The sequence below is a fragment of the Amblyomma maculatum genome, chromosome 5 (genome assembly GCF_055883805.1).
Source record: "Amblyomma maculatum isolate TAMU_Amacu chromosome 5, ASM5588380v1, whole genome shotgun sequence".
In the NCBI taxonomy this organism is placed as follows: Eukaryota; Metazoa; Arthropoda; class Arachnida; order Ixodida; family Ixodidae; genus Amblyomma; species Amblyomma maculatum.
In genome coordinates, this window is record NC_139348.1 from 143,463,205 (window position 1) to 143,478,024 (window position 14,820).

A 14,820-nucleotide genomic window follows, 5' to 3' on the forward strand; every position below is an offset into this window, starting at 1 on the left:
ACGGCTGTTGCGGCGCGCGTCTTTCTCCCCATCTTCTTTTTTAGAGCGCAGCTCTTTGGCGTCCGTTCCTGGGTTTCGCGTCGGCGTCGGCGTCGTCGTCGGCCTCGTAACCAGCTCCGCCCCCTTTCATCCCTCCAGCGCTAGCAGCGACCGACTGATACCGCTGGATGCCGCTGACGCCGCTAGAGAGTCAAGATAACGTGACTGCATAGAACACCGTCGCCGCCATGCAGAAAGAGGAGGGGAGGGTCCCCCCCCCCCCCCCTGTTCCTGTGTGGCGGATAGGGTGCTCTTCAGTTGCCGACACGCCGGTTATTTCACGTAGGCCCCGGCACGTCGACGAATATGTGACCACCTTCCCACGGCTAGACCTGGTTCTTGGCGCTGCGGAAGCGAGGGTATCATATTGTTTGCGTCGGCATCGGCGGCGTTGTCCCTGAAACCAACTCCGCAGCTGGGGTTGACTCACTATCGGCGTCAGCAGCATGTCAGTCGCTGCTATCTCTTCCCTCCTCCCTTTATCGCGTTGTCCGCTTGCTGCGCGCGCTTCTGCCCCCATCGTTTGCCGCTGGGTGTACACGCCGCCCCCCTCCCCCCTCTTCCTGCGAGTCTCCGGTTGTCAAAGCGCCGGCTCGAACTTAATTCCTTTCTTCGCTCCTCCTCCAATGCAACCCCTGTGCGGTGGCAATCAGAGCCAGATCGGTGGCGGTGGATCTGTATACGTGCACCGCCCGAGCCGAAATTGCCGCTGCCGTTCGCCACTGCGAAATTATCTACCAGTTCTTTCTGAGCCATGAGCGAGACGACCGGTGGAAGTCCTCCGTCTGCTGCTGCTGCTGCTAAACGAGCTGCCAGAGCAGAGGCCCAGCGCCGTCGCCGCCAGAATCCAGAGCAGTAAGCGAGGCTGAAGCAGAAGCTCATCGCCGCCGTCGAGAAGACCCTGCCGTTCGCACCGCCAAAGCGGAGGCTCATCGCCACCGTCGAGAGCAACCAGGTGTAAGCGAGGCTGAAGCAGAAGCTCATCGCCGCCGCCGAGAAGGGAGTCTTTGTTAAAGGAATACGTGTGAAAAAAAAAAAAAAATTCTGTGATAGCGCATACATGTGTTGCTCGATTTCTTTGCCTCAATCTATCGAAAAGGTGGAACAGCTTATTTGCTGCGCTCAAATTTCGCATTAGGAAGTAACGTAATCGTCGGTAATTTTTTCTTTCTTCTCTATTTTTTCTTCTGTTGTTGTTGTGGCTGTAGGAAGAAGGAAAAGAAAATGCTCGAGCCTGAGCCACCTCCGCTGCCTCGTGCGGACAGAAGAAAAAAATAGAGAAGAAAGAAACAGATGGAGAAAGACGCGCGCCGCAACAACAGCCGTCGTCCACCACCGAAGCGGTGGCGGTTGCAATGACTGCCTACAACAGATAAAATTCGGTGGCTGGCTAGCCCCCGCCGACAGCGGCATTGAACTACTGCCCCAGCCCCGTAGGGCAAGGAACTGCCACCCTTCACTACCTCCCTCCTCCAGAATTAAACCCTGCATCCAGATGATTGGGAGACCCTGCTGCGCAGCTCGGACCCGTGCGCGGGTCTGCATTGCGCGACCGTATCCTCAAGCCCGCCTATGAGGTCGCCAACAGGCTAGACCTGCTGGCCATCTAGTAGGGCAATGTAACTCGGCCCAATATAACTATCTGGCTAAATAAAGGTTTTTTTTCTCTCTCTCATTACATAGTCACAAAACCACACAGTGCACTGCCATACCAATATACAGGCGAGAACGGGGTTGCTTCGTGACGCGGTAAACCACAGGTATCAAAACAATTCTAAGGAAACTTTGGACTCTTACTCCGTAGCTGAGTCCAAAGTTTTCCCTAGAATGTTTTTTTATACCTGTGGTTTACCGCGTAACGAAGCAACCCCGTTCTCGCCTGTATATTGGTATGGCAGTGCACTATGGGGTTTCGTGACAACTAGAGTGCGATGAGGCGAAAGCCATTATAGCGCGATGGATCGCAGCCCTCAACTACGGCATCTTTATCGCCCACTTTTCATTCACTCCTTCCTTCCTTCCTTCCTTCCTTCCTTCCTTCCTTCCTTCCTTCCTTCCTTCCTTCCTTCCTTCCTTCCTTCCTTCCTTCCTTCCAATTCCTTCCTTCCTTCCTTCCTTCCTTCCTTCCTTCCTTCCTTCCTTCCTTCCTTCCTTCCTTCCTTCCTTCCTTCCTTCCTTCCTTCCTTCCTTCCTTCCTTCCTTCCTTCCTTCCTTCCTTCCTTCCTTCCTTCCTTCCTTCCTTCCTTCCTTCCTTCCTTCCTTCCTTCCTTCCTTCCTTCCTTCCTTCCTTCCTTCCTTCCTTCCTTCCTTCCTTCCTTCCTTCCTTCCTTCCTTCCTTCCTTCCTTCCTTCCTTCCTTCCTTCCTTCCTTCCTTCCTTCCTTCCTTCCTTCCTTCCTTCCTTCCTTCCTTCCTTCCTTCCTTCCTTCCTTCCTTCCTTCCTTCCTTCCTTCCTTCCTTCCTTCCTTCCTTCCTTCCTTCCTTCCTTCCTTCCTTCCTTCCTTCCTTCCTTCCTTCCTTCCTTCCTTCCTTCCTTCCTTCCTTCCTTCCTTCCTTCCTTCCTTCCTTCCTTCCTTTAAATAAATTTAAAATTCCGCTCATTCCTGCTGAACTAACGCCTCCTAGACACTTCGGTTTCTCAGCGACATCTAGATGGCGCTGGTCTGCTTCTGTTGCTGCTGTGTGAAGCGGCGTTCGAGGAAGCGGAAAATGAAAGGCGCCGCACGGACGCCTGGAACGGACGTCTGGCGGGGTCAGCTTCGTACATGCATGAATCGCCTGGCGACGTCATAACCTGTCGTGATGATACATCGCACGCTTCTTGTCGAACACAATCAGCATTTCATTGAACGCATCAAAGTTCACCGGCGCTTGGTTGGTTGGTTGGTTGGTTCATAGGAAGGGAAAGGCGCAGTATCTGTCACACTTGCTCTGTGGACACCTGAACCGCGCCGTAAGGGAAGGGATGAAGGTGGGAGTGAAAGTGGATAGAGAGAAAGGGGAGCCGTAGTGGAGGGCTACGGAGTAATTTCGACCACCTGGGGATCTTTAACGTGCGCTGACATCGCACAGCACACGGACGCCACTTCGTTTCGCCTCCATCGAAACGCAGCCGCCTATAATTCGTTTACAGAAAAGGAAAGGCGCAGTATCTGTCACTCGCGGAATCTTACTATCATCCTCACGGTTGTTGTGGCTGTAGGAAGCAGGAAAAGAAAATGCACGGGCCTGCTACTGGCTCTGTAGCTGAGCCATCTCCGCTGCCACTGATTGATTTATAGGAAGGGAAAGGCGCGGTAACTGGCTCACTTGTTTTCTGTGGACACCTCAACCGCGCCTTAAGGGAAGGGAGGAAGGTGGGAGTGAAAGTGGAAAGAGAAAGCGGAGCCGTAGTGGAGGGCTACGGAGTAATTTCGACCACCTGGGGATCTTTAACGTGCGCTGACATCGCACCGCACACGGACGCCTCCTCGTTTCGCCTCCATCGAAACGCAGCCGCCGAGGTCGGGTTCGAACCCGGGTACTCCGGCACAGTGGTCGGGCGTCTTACCACTGCACCACCTCGGCGGTGCCACCTCCGCTGCCTGTTGTTGTGGCTGTAGGAAGAAGGAAGAGAAAATGCAAGGGCCTGCTACTGGCTATGTAGCTGAGCCACCTCCGCTGCCTCGTGCGGACAGAATAGAAAACAAAGAAAGAAAAAGAAGAGGGAGAGAAAGATGCGCGCCGTATCAACAGGCATCGTCTACCACCACCTAAGCTGTGGCGGGTGCAATGACGGCCTACAACATATAAAAATTCGGTGGCTGGCTAGCCCCCGCCGCGAGCGGCGTTCACCTACCGTTCCAGCCTTGTAGGGCCAGGAACTGCCACCCTTCACCACCTCCTCGTCCTCCTCCTTCGCTGCCTCGTGCGGACAGGAGAAAATTGTAGACCGTCATTACACCCGCCACCGCTTTGGTGGTGGACAACGGCTGTTGCGGCGAGCGTCTTTCTCTCCCTCTTCTTTTTCTTTCCTCTGTTTTTTTTTTCTTCCGCTGCCTCGTGCGGACAGAAGAGAAAATTGAGAAGAAAAAATAAGCGGGAGAGAAAGACGCGCGCCGCAACAGCCGTTGTACACCACCGAAGCGGTGGCGGGTGCAATGACGGTATACAATAGATCAAAACTGATGGCAGGCTAGCCCCCGCCGCAAGCGACGGTGACCTACCATCCCAGCCCCATCAGGGCCATGACTAGCCACCCTTCAGACAAGGGGAATTATAAAGAATATTTTACGATCCGGGGCGTGGCGTAGTTGGTAAAGCGCTGGGCTCCAAGCTGTCTGGGGATACAAGGGATGGGGGATCGAAATTCCCGGTGGCGAAACGGTTTAATAATTTATTTTATTGCGAAAGCAATACTACGCCAGGTTTCGAGCCTTCAGCGTAGCATGGTCCGGTAGTTACGCCACGTCACTACTGACGTCATATCAGCACGAGAGCGGGGCTACCACCAAAGGGCCATTTGTTTAACCTACACCAGCTACACCAGTGTAGAAAATCTCCTATACCTACAATAGAATTGTGCTGCACACGTGTAGCGGGTGTAGGTTAAAGAAATGGCCCTCAAGTCGGCTCTTCAGCGTAGCGTGGTCCTGTAGTTACGCTTCACACCACGTGACTATTGACGTCATACCAGAGTGAGCGGCCGCGCGTTCGATGAGCTCCGTCGAACGCAGCCGTTCAAGTCCAAGTTTCGACCTACGGCGTGCATTATACCGCTGGATTCGACTACACACGTGAAGTGGAGTCCGAGGAGACCGCAAGTTCGGAGGTAGGCACACTAATTTGCCTATTTTTCGGTGGCCCACGCGGGACCGCTAGGCCTACCCATAGGCCTAGCAGAAGAAAGACGCTCTCGGCGGCGGGAGCCACAGAAGAGCATGAGCAACGCAATGGAGCTGGTGGAGGGAGAGACTATCGACCCCGCGGAGCTAACTAAGGGTACTTGGTTTATTACGAAAAAGAAAGGCCGCGTAGTGCCCCTCGAAGAGGAAACGCGAACCGCGACCAAAGATGAAGAGCGGCGGACTACAGGTCACAAGGCCGCCATCGGAAGAAAGCTAGCGGCAAAATCGGTAGAGAAGCAGTCCGTGCAGATACCGAAGGACGCCGAAAAAATAATAATACGCCCCCGGGGCGGAGTCAGCCGTCTAATAGAAGGTGGAATGATTGAACTGGCTGAATCGATCGCCCGCGCCGCCGGCATCGAGCTCAGGGACGCCGAGAACGACATCTTCTCGGCAAATATAAAGCAACAGTCCATACTAATCGCCACTACTAGCGAAGAGCGTGGAAGAAGGTACGCGGCTTTGCGCGCAGTTCTTTGCGGCAGCGAGAATATAGAAGTAAAGGCCTATCCCGCTATGCCTGAAGATTGTGGCAAGGGAGTCGTGCACGACGTCCCCCTACGCTATTCCAACGAAGAGCTATTGGAGCGAATACGCAGGAGAAAGGAGAACCCTTCAGTGCTCGGTGTTCGCAGACTGGGAGCAACCTCCAAAACAATACTAATCCTCTTCGAAGATCAGAAGGTTCCGCGCTGGGTGTACCTATCTCCTTTCGCGCAAAGATGCGTCTTGTACAAGAAGAAATATGAAGTTTGCCACGCGTGCGGGCGCATGGGACACCGAGACGACGTCTGTCCGGATCCGACGAATAAAAAGTGCCGCGGATGCGGCATGGAAAACCCGAAAGAAGGTCATCTGTGCGAACCCAGGTGCCAGCTATGCGGAAAGAATCACCTCCTCGGCGATAAGCGATGCCGGGAGATATATAGAACCCCATACATCACCAAAAAAAGACGTTGGGAGAAAAAACTGGGTCAGCAGGAACAACTGGCTGATGCAACGCAAAACTGCGAGCGAGCGGGACGCTCAAGAACCAGAAATGGTGAAGAGGACCCCCGGCTACTAAGAAGGAGATCGAGATCAAACAGCAAGGACTGCCACCACTTCACAGCCAAAGAGGGGGACTTCCCAAGGCTGGAGGAAGGAGCCACCGCCAACTCTACGCGACGCCGCTCGAGCTCCGGTACCAGGGACCGTTCCAGCTCTGGACGAAGCCGCTCCAGTTCGAGGACCTTGGCCGACTCATCCACTGCCAGCAGCTCCGGGTGCTTTACACGGGACCCCAAGACGTCGTGGGGACCACCTGCACGCAGACGCAGTCCGAGCGAAGATCGAAAAACGGTAAGCTTCACGGTTAGCAGTTCCCAGGTAAATAGGGAGGCAGACGAGAGAACTAAAAAACTAGAAAAAGAGAATCGAGAGCTCAAGAGCATGCTCAGCATGCTCACTACAGAGATTCAAAATTTAAGAATGGAAAAGAGTACCCCCCCTCCTCCACCGAGGAACCAACTGGTACCCCAAAAACAGGTACAGAAACAGATGCCCTCTTCCCCGCCTACAAAGGTCGTAGTCGCGCGCCCTGAGCAGAAGGATAAGGAAGAGGAGAAAATGATTACTGAAACAATCAGGCCACCCCCGCAAAAACGTAAAGGGAACGAGACGGATCCGCTGGTGGCATTAGAAAGGAGACTGGACGCTAAATACGAAGCAAGATTTGAAAGAATCGAGACCCTCCTCACCCAATTAATGGGTGCGGTAAATCAAATGCAGACGCAATTCACCGCGATGCAGAACGCCTTCACCGAGAGGCTAACTACATTAGAAAAGACTGTGACCCCAATTCAACAAAATGGACAGGCGCAGTAAAAATGAAGACTCTCTGGTGTGGCAGTGGAACTGCCGCGGCTTCCAACGAAAGCGAGCGCTCTTGCAACAGCACTTAGAGCAGAGCGCAGAAAAACCTTTAGCTATAGCCCTTCAGGAAACAGGAAAAGGTCTACCAAAATTATCGGGATATCAGGCGTTCCACGGTAATCGGGGAGAAAAATCCCGCGTCTCCACGCTAGTTAAAAGACACATAGCGGTAGTCGAGCATGAGGTCAACTCACGAGACATCGAAGCTGTATTAATAGAAATTATCACTGGTCGCAAGGAAGAGGCTAGTCTCTTCATCTTAAATCTGTACAGCACCCCCCAGCAGAGAAAGGTACGTTTCCGCGCCCTCTTCCGCAAAGCGATCAAAACAGCAGGAAGCAATACTCTTATAATTCTAGGAGACTTCAATGCCGCCCACCAAGAATGGGGCTACAATAGACACGACCCCAAGGGTAGGCAACTGTGGGAGGACATACATGAGCTCGGCCTCACCCTGCTGACGGACCCTAGCTGTCCGTCCAGGATGGGAAACAGCGTCTGTGCAGACACCACCCCGGACCTTACCTTAGGAAAAAACACGGGAGACGCAGTCTGGAAAAACACAGCTCAAAATTTTGGCAGCGACCACTTTGTTCTGGCTCTCACCCTCAGCAAGGGCGTCAAAACGCGTCGCCTCAAAAAACCCAAAATCACCGATTGGGACAGGTTTAGGCAAATCAGAGAAAACTGCGAATCGGGAGATGAAATCCAAAACATAGAGCAATGGGCAGAGACGCTTAAGAAACAAGTAGAGAAAGCAACCACGACCCTACGGGAGGACGATGCGCCGGTGACGGTTGACAGCAAACTCCTTCATATGTGGGAAGCAAAATGCGGCATGGAGAGGCGTCTCCGGTCGCAAAGATGGAACAGGAACCTTAGGCGAAGGATAGCAAGATATAACAAAGAGATTGAAGATTACGCAGTAAAACTTTGCGAACAAAACTGGTGTAGTAGGTGTGACGAGATGGAAGGGAACATGAGCCTTGCTAATACGTGGAGCCTACTCAGACACCTACTTGATCCTGACAATTCGAAAACTCAATCGGGCATAAGACTGACGAAAGCCAGACACGCGTTCGAGGGCACGGACGGGGAACTCATGGCGAAACTAATTAACATGTACGTAGGCGACACGCAAACCTTACCCCTGCCGGATTACGAAGGACCCTTAAACGAGGCCCTAGACGCGCCGATCACGGAGGCGGAGGTTCGCGCCGAAATATTAGGCCTAAAAACAAAATCGGCTCCCGGCCCAGACGGAATCACAAACAAGGTTCTCCGAAATTTGGACGATAATTCCATCCGCGCGCTCACCAAGTACATGAGAATCGTATGGGACAGAGGCCGCCTCCCACAACAGTGGAAGACGGCAAACGTAATTTTGATACCGAAGCCAGGCAAACCCCCTAAACTAGAGAACTTACGACCAATCTCTCTAACATCCTGTATAGGGAAATTGATGGAGCGGGTAGTCCAAACGCGACTAACGCGTTTCATGGAGCTTAACGACCTGTGGCCACACGAAATGGTTGGGTTCCGGCCCGGCCTGTGCACACAGGACGTAATGCTCCGCTTGAGACACGATATCATAGAAAGCGAAACCAGGGACGCGAGGGTACTACTAGGTCTAGACCTGACAAAGGCGTTCGATAACGTAAAACACGCGGCAATTCTTTCTGGTCTCCAAGAATTGGGGGTCGGAAAGAAAACGTACGACTACGTAAAAGACTTCCTGTCGGGTAGAACGATAAAGATAAAGTTTCAGGACATTGAATCCTCCACCGTCAAACTAGGAAGCAGGGGTACGCCACAGGGTTCGGTGCTGTCCCCGTTCCTCTTTAATGTTGCCATGCGAAACCTCCCGGCAGAACTGAGGAAAGTGGAAAACTTGAAATTCAGTATGTACGCGGACGACGTCAACCTGTGGGCTACCCAGGGGAGTGACGCGAGCATCGAGGAGCGCTTGCAAGCGGCGGCGGACACCGTCGTGTCCTACGCGGCCGAAAGGGGCCTCTCGTGCTCTCCACAAAAATCGGAACTGTTTTGTATACAACCCGAAGGCGCTCAGGTGTAAACGCCAGATAAACATCAGCGTAACAGTAGACGGCCAAATAGTGCCAAAAGTCGAACAAATTAGGATCTTGGGGCTGTTTCTACAAGCAGATGGGTACAACGATACAACGGTAAAGAAACTGAACGCGTACGCCACGCAAGTCACGGGTCTGTTCAGGAGAATCGCACTAAAGGGTCGGGGCCTTAAGGAACGAAGCCTCCTGAAACTAATGCAGGCTTACATCACTAGCCGCATATGTTACGCCACACCATTCCTAAACATTAGATCAGACGAAAGGCAGAGAATAGACGCACTCATCAGACGATGCGCGAAGAGGGCTCTGGGACTACCCATCTCGACCTCGACTGAACGCCTCCTCGAAATGGGGGTGCACAACAACTGGACGGAACTAGCGGAGGCTGTGCGCATGGCGCAACTAGAAAGATTAAGCAGAACCACCACGGGCAGAACCATCCTCGGCTGGGTGGGACTGCAGTCAGATAGAGGAACAAGCCACAAAGTAGACATTCCACGAGAGTGTCGCGAATATATAACAGTGCCCCCCCTACCTAAAAACATGCACCCTACGTACAACAAGGAGAGGAGACAAAAGAGGGCCGAGACGCTCGCAAAGAAAGCGGGGAAAATGAAGCCGGGGGAGGTCGCCTACGTGGACGCGGCTAGCGGGAAGTCGGGGGCGGCGGTGGCTGTGGTCGTCAACGGCCGCGGCGTGCCCGCCGCCGCCGCGTCCGTTAGAAGCCGAAATGTAGACACGGCTGAAGAAGTTGCAATAGCGCTCGCTTGCGTTGGAACGGAAGCCAGCATAGTTATTAGTGACAGCAAAACAGCTGTCTGGAACTTTGGAAAAGGGAGGGTCTCGACGGAGGCAGCCAAAATTTTAGAGAAAAGAAAACTTGAAAGAAAGATTCGAATTATTTGGACCCCCGCGCACGAGTCCGTCCCCGGCAACGAGGCGGCGCACGAGCTAGCCCGAGCTCTCTACTTCCGGGCAGCCGTAGAGCCGCCTGATTGCGATGGGATGGACGAGAGGCTGCAAACTTATAAGGAAATTTTAGAACACTACAGACTTAGCAGAAGGTCCCTGCCACCACCGGACCGAACGCTAACAAGGAGGCCGTCGCTTGGCGGCGCCTGCAAGCTGGGAATTTCCCAAGTCCCGTCTGGCTTTTCCACACGCAAGTGGAGGAAAAGGCGGACGATAGATGCGAAACCTGCGGAGAAAGGGGTACTCTTGATCACATAATCTGGCAATGCCTTGATTCCCCTGGCGCCAAGGAAAACATAAACAGTAGAGAAGCCTGGGAACTGCTACTGCGGAGCGAGTCCCCCGCCAACCAGCAGCAAGCTGTCCGCCTGGCGGCTGAAGCCGCGAAGAAACACTGTCACTTCGCCTGTCTTTAGTCGCGGAGGCCCCGGCCTCCGTCCCATAGGCCTGCGTGCCGGGGGCGGGGAGTAGGGGGCCTCCTACATCGGTGGAAAAATAAAGTTCGTAACAACAACAACAACAACATAGCTGGGCTACCAAGTCGGCTCTTCAGTGTAGCGTGGTCCGGTAGTTACGCCTTGCGTTTCGCGCTTCTCCCACTAGGTGCGTTGTGGTCTAACGAGTGGTAGGGTGCCCCTATGCGCGCGCCCCCCTCCCGCGAGGGTGCGCGTATCGGGGCACCCTGTCGTCTTCCATTGGAGTCACTTCGCCTATCTTGCTTTTGTAATCTTCTAGGCTTAACTACAGCTCCACTGAGTTTTTTTCGACTCTCGCTCTCGAAAGCGTGATACCTCTGCTGGCAGCCTTTATAACTCCTGTCGACAACGATGAGACATTAAAGGCTTTTGCCTTAATACGGGCGAATGCGGTGCAGTCAGTTCAATGAAACAAGCCAGGAATTTCAGAGCTCGCAAAAAAGAAAAAAGAATTGGCAGAGGCTTAGCTTGGTTAAGCCCGGTAGGTTGCGAAAGCATCCTTAGCAGTAGGCGGCATCGTAGTCATGCGCACCGCCGTCTCTCACGGACGGCGCGAGTCGGTCGCCGCTTTATACAGCTGTATAACGTCACAACACCTGTGGCGCTCCTGGCGGAGAGAGCGGGAGTTAGGCTGCCGTTCATGCGCACCGCTGTCTCTCACGGAGGGCGTGAGTTGGTCGCCCAGTTTAGAGGCGTGACGTCATAACACCTGTGGCGCTCCTGGCGGAGAGAGCGGGAGTTAGGCCGCCGTTCATGCGCACCGCCGTCTCTCACGGACGGCGCGAGTTGGTCGCCCAGCTTTGAGGCGTGACGTCACACAAAGGTCATACGAAAGGTCATTTCATGTGCACCGCCGTCGCACCGCAAAGGCTTGAAAGTGAAAGTAGTAACAGTAGTATTGCTTTCGAAATAAAAATGAAAACCTGGTACAATCTTCATAGATGATCCACCAGCGCCTTGCCGGGATTCCATGCTCCCAGCAGTACACACAGGCCAGCAAACACACTCGAACTAGAGCAATGTCACAATCGCCTCGACATACATTTAAAGTACGCCCAGTCCGCCTAGGACGCGTATGTTACTGTGGAATAGCGAGTTTTCCTACCTGGATGCGACAGTTTATCTACCATGCGGTCCATTCTAAGGCCACTCTCTCCAGCGTAAAATGTATGTGGCGCGTTGACCACCGCCTAAGAAAGGCATCCTTACACAGAACAATAAGCTGTGCACCAAGAAAGCACCACATTAACACTGCTAGCTTGGTCATGAGGGGTTGAATGAACCGAAGCGGTGTCTATACCTGTATAGCAACGCTCCGGTTCTCCCAAAGAACAAGAGCGATCGTGAACTTCAGGATCCGCTCAAATGCTGCCCGTGGTGTGGCTATTCTCGACAAGGGCACGGAGAGTGCCCGGAGGTGGTGAAGGGTGGCAGTTTCTGGCCCTACGGGGCTGGGGCGATAGGTCAACGCCGCTTGCGATGGGAGAAAGCCAGCCACCGAATTTTTATCTGTTGCAGGCCGTCATTGCAACCGCCACCGCTTAGGTGGTGGACGACGGCTGTTGCGGCGCGCGTCTTTATCTCCCTCTTTTTTTTCTCCGCCCCGCCGGGGTGGTGCAGTGGTAAGACGCCCGACTACTGTGCCGGAGTATCCGGGTTCGAACCCGACCTCGGCGGCTGCGTTTCGATGGCGGCGAAACGAAGAGGCGTCCGTGTGCTGTGCGATGTCAGCGCACGTTAAAGATCCCCAGGTGGTCGAAACTACTCCGTAGCCCTCCACTACGTTCCCTTTTTTCTCCCTTTCCAGTTTCACTCCGACCTTCCTCCCTTCCCTTACGGCGCGGTTGTGGTGTCCGCAGAAAACGAGTGAGACAGTTACCGCGCCTTTCCCTTCCTATAAATCAATCTCTCTTCTGTCCGCACGAGGCAGCGGAGGTGGCTCAGCTACAGAGCCAGTAGCAGGCCCGTGCATTTTCTTTTCCTTCTTTCTACAGCCACAACAAGAACGGAGAGTGCCCACGCAGCAAGGTGGGGGAGCGTGCGCGCCACTACGCATTCTTACAGCACGTGCTGGCTCCTCTCTGGCTGGCCGCAGTGGACACATCTGTCATCCTGTACAACCCCCTAGCTTCTCAGGTGGTCTTTAGAAGAAGGACTCCCCACGCGATGAGCAAGCGGAGATCTTTCACCGCATCGGGCAGCATGCAACTGCGAACGTCCTTCCATTTTGAACTAAGCAGAACGACTTTGTTAAGAAAAAAAAAGTTTTATTCGACATTAGACATACACATGCGCGGCGATAAATGACCAATACAACATGATCAAAGACAGAACAGTGTTACAACCCAACCTCAGACCCTTCTGTTAGAGGAACCCATTGGTATGTCAGAAAACGCTGCAAAAACTGGTTGCGATCTAAATATTTTAACAACAGTTGAGATTTGTTCGTTGCAGTGAAAGCAGTGGTGTTTTTAGGGAACGTCGTTCCCTACCAAAAACATGTTTTTAATTCAGCAGGAAACATGTGTACAATATATAATTGGTTCAAGCGTGTTAAAGGAGGACCTAGACAATGCGATGTCGTGATTTTGACGAATTAGCATGTGCAAGAGTGCGGAAAAAGAACCCAAACGCGTTATCAAAATTTCACTCTTCAATCGACATTTAGCCAATCGCCAAGGTAGCCAAGGTTCTTGATTGGGTTAGTTGGCTGCTGAATTCGGAAAGTTTAGACGACCTCTTATGCGAAGACTGCTGAAAAGCCGCCACCGCCGTAGATGACAGTTGGGAAAAATCCCTAGTGGCTGACAAGGTCATTGCGTCAGGGGCCTTTGGCTTTGCAGCGGAGGCTCATTTGCCACCGGTGTTCTGGTATCTGTTGTGCATGTCATTGCACCCACCGCTGCTTCGCTAGCGTACGAGGGCTGCTGCGACGCGCATCTTTTGAAGCTAAGCTTCACTACGCCACCTTGGGCCAAGGCAGTACCGCATAGGTGGTGTTGGCTAAGGTGAGTGTACATTGCTATTTGACCTTCGTTTGGCCTTTAAGGAGCCATAGAAAAAAGTGTTGCTATGCGGTTTAGGTGTCCACGGTGAAAAATTGTCACGTGGTTGCGACAAAGCCGCAGGCAGCAATCGAAGAGATTGGGATTTCACTGAAATAAATTCGTTATTGGGCTGATTTGCGCCCGCAAAAGAAAAAAACAATTTGGCGTTAGTGTGACAAGAAGCGCGCTCGTCGGTCGTTGAAGTAAGAAGGCCCGTTGCTCTCGCCAGGGCGCAATTTAAAGTCGGCGCAGAAACTTCCAGATAAAGGCGAAAAAATTGGCTGTGGTTTAGCGCTGGTTAAAAATGTTAGGGTAGCGAGAGCTAGATACCACTGGCAGTGCTTAGGTTGCGCTTGAAAGTAAGGCACACGGCTTACGCAACGACTTGATTGGTTTGGTTTGTGGGGTTTAACGTCCCAAAGCAACTCATGCTATGGAGAGACGCCGTAGTGGAGGACTGCGTGGTATTAGTCGTGGTATTAGTGGTTGTAGTTTGCTCAACTCCAGTTGAAATCATTCTTCGGCGGCTGGAAGAAACGTCGGGTCTCTCTTGGGGTCTGTTGAAATCGCCCGTAATAAGGTTTTGTGCAAAGCCCCAGTATGTTTTCTTATGTAAGAGCTGACGAGTATCCCAGCGGTAGAGTTTAGCAGCCAGGAGGGCCCGCTCTCGTTCAAACCGAGGGAAGTCAAAAAATATGGGCCCAGTTGTTCCCCACAGCCGCACTGCTCACACGCACATCAGTATGGTAGACTCTCCAACGTGTCCATGGGACAATATTTATGGGCCCAGTTGTTCCCCACAGCCGCACTGTTCACACGCACATCGGTATGGTAGACTCTCCAACGTGTCCATGGGACAATATTTATGGCCCCGCCGGGGTGGTGCAGTGATAAGACGCCCGACCACTGTCCGGAGTTCTCGGGTTCGAACCCGACCACGGCGGCTGCGTTTCGATGGAGGCGAAACGAAGTGGCGTCCGTGTGCTGTGCGATGTCAGCGCACGTTAAAGATCCCCAGGTGGTCGAAATTACTCCGTAGCCCTCCACTACGGCTCCCCTTTCTCTCTTTCCACTTTCACTCCCACCTTCATCCCTTCGCTTACGGCGCGGTTCAGGTGTCCACACAGCAAGTGTGACAGATACTGCGCCTTTCCCTCCCTGTGAACCAATTATTATTATTATTATATATTACAATATTTACGAACGAGAAGCCGATGGATCTGTCGCAACTCTATCTTGTCAGGCTTTTCATTTCGCAGGGCCTTTCGTCGCAACATTCACTATTAAACTAGTAGCATGCTGTGGCGTAAATTCTTGTTATTTTTACTTTTTGTGTCACTGTATTCAAGAGGACGAGCATACCCTGCATCGACCATTGCGGATTATAAGTATCATACG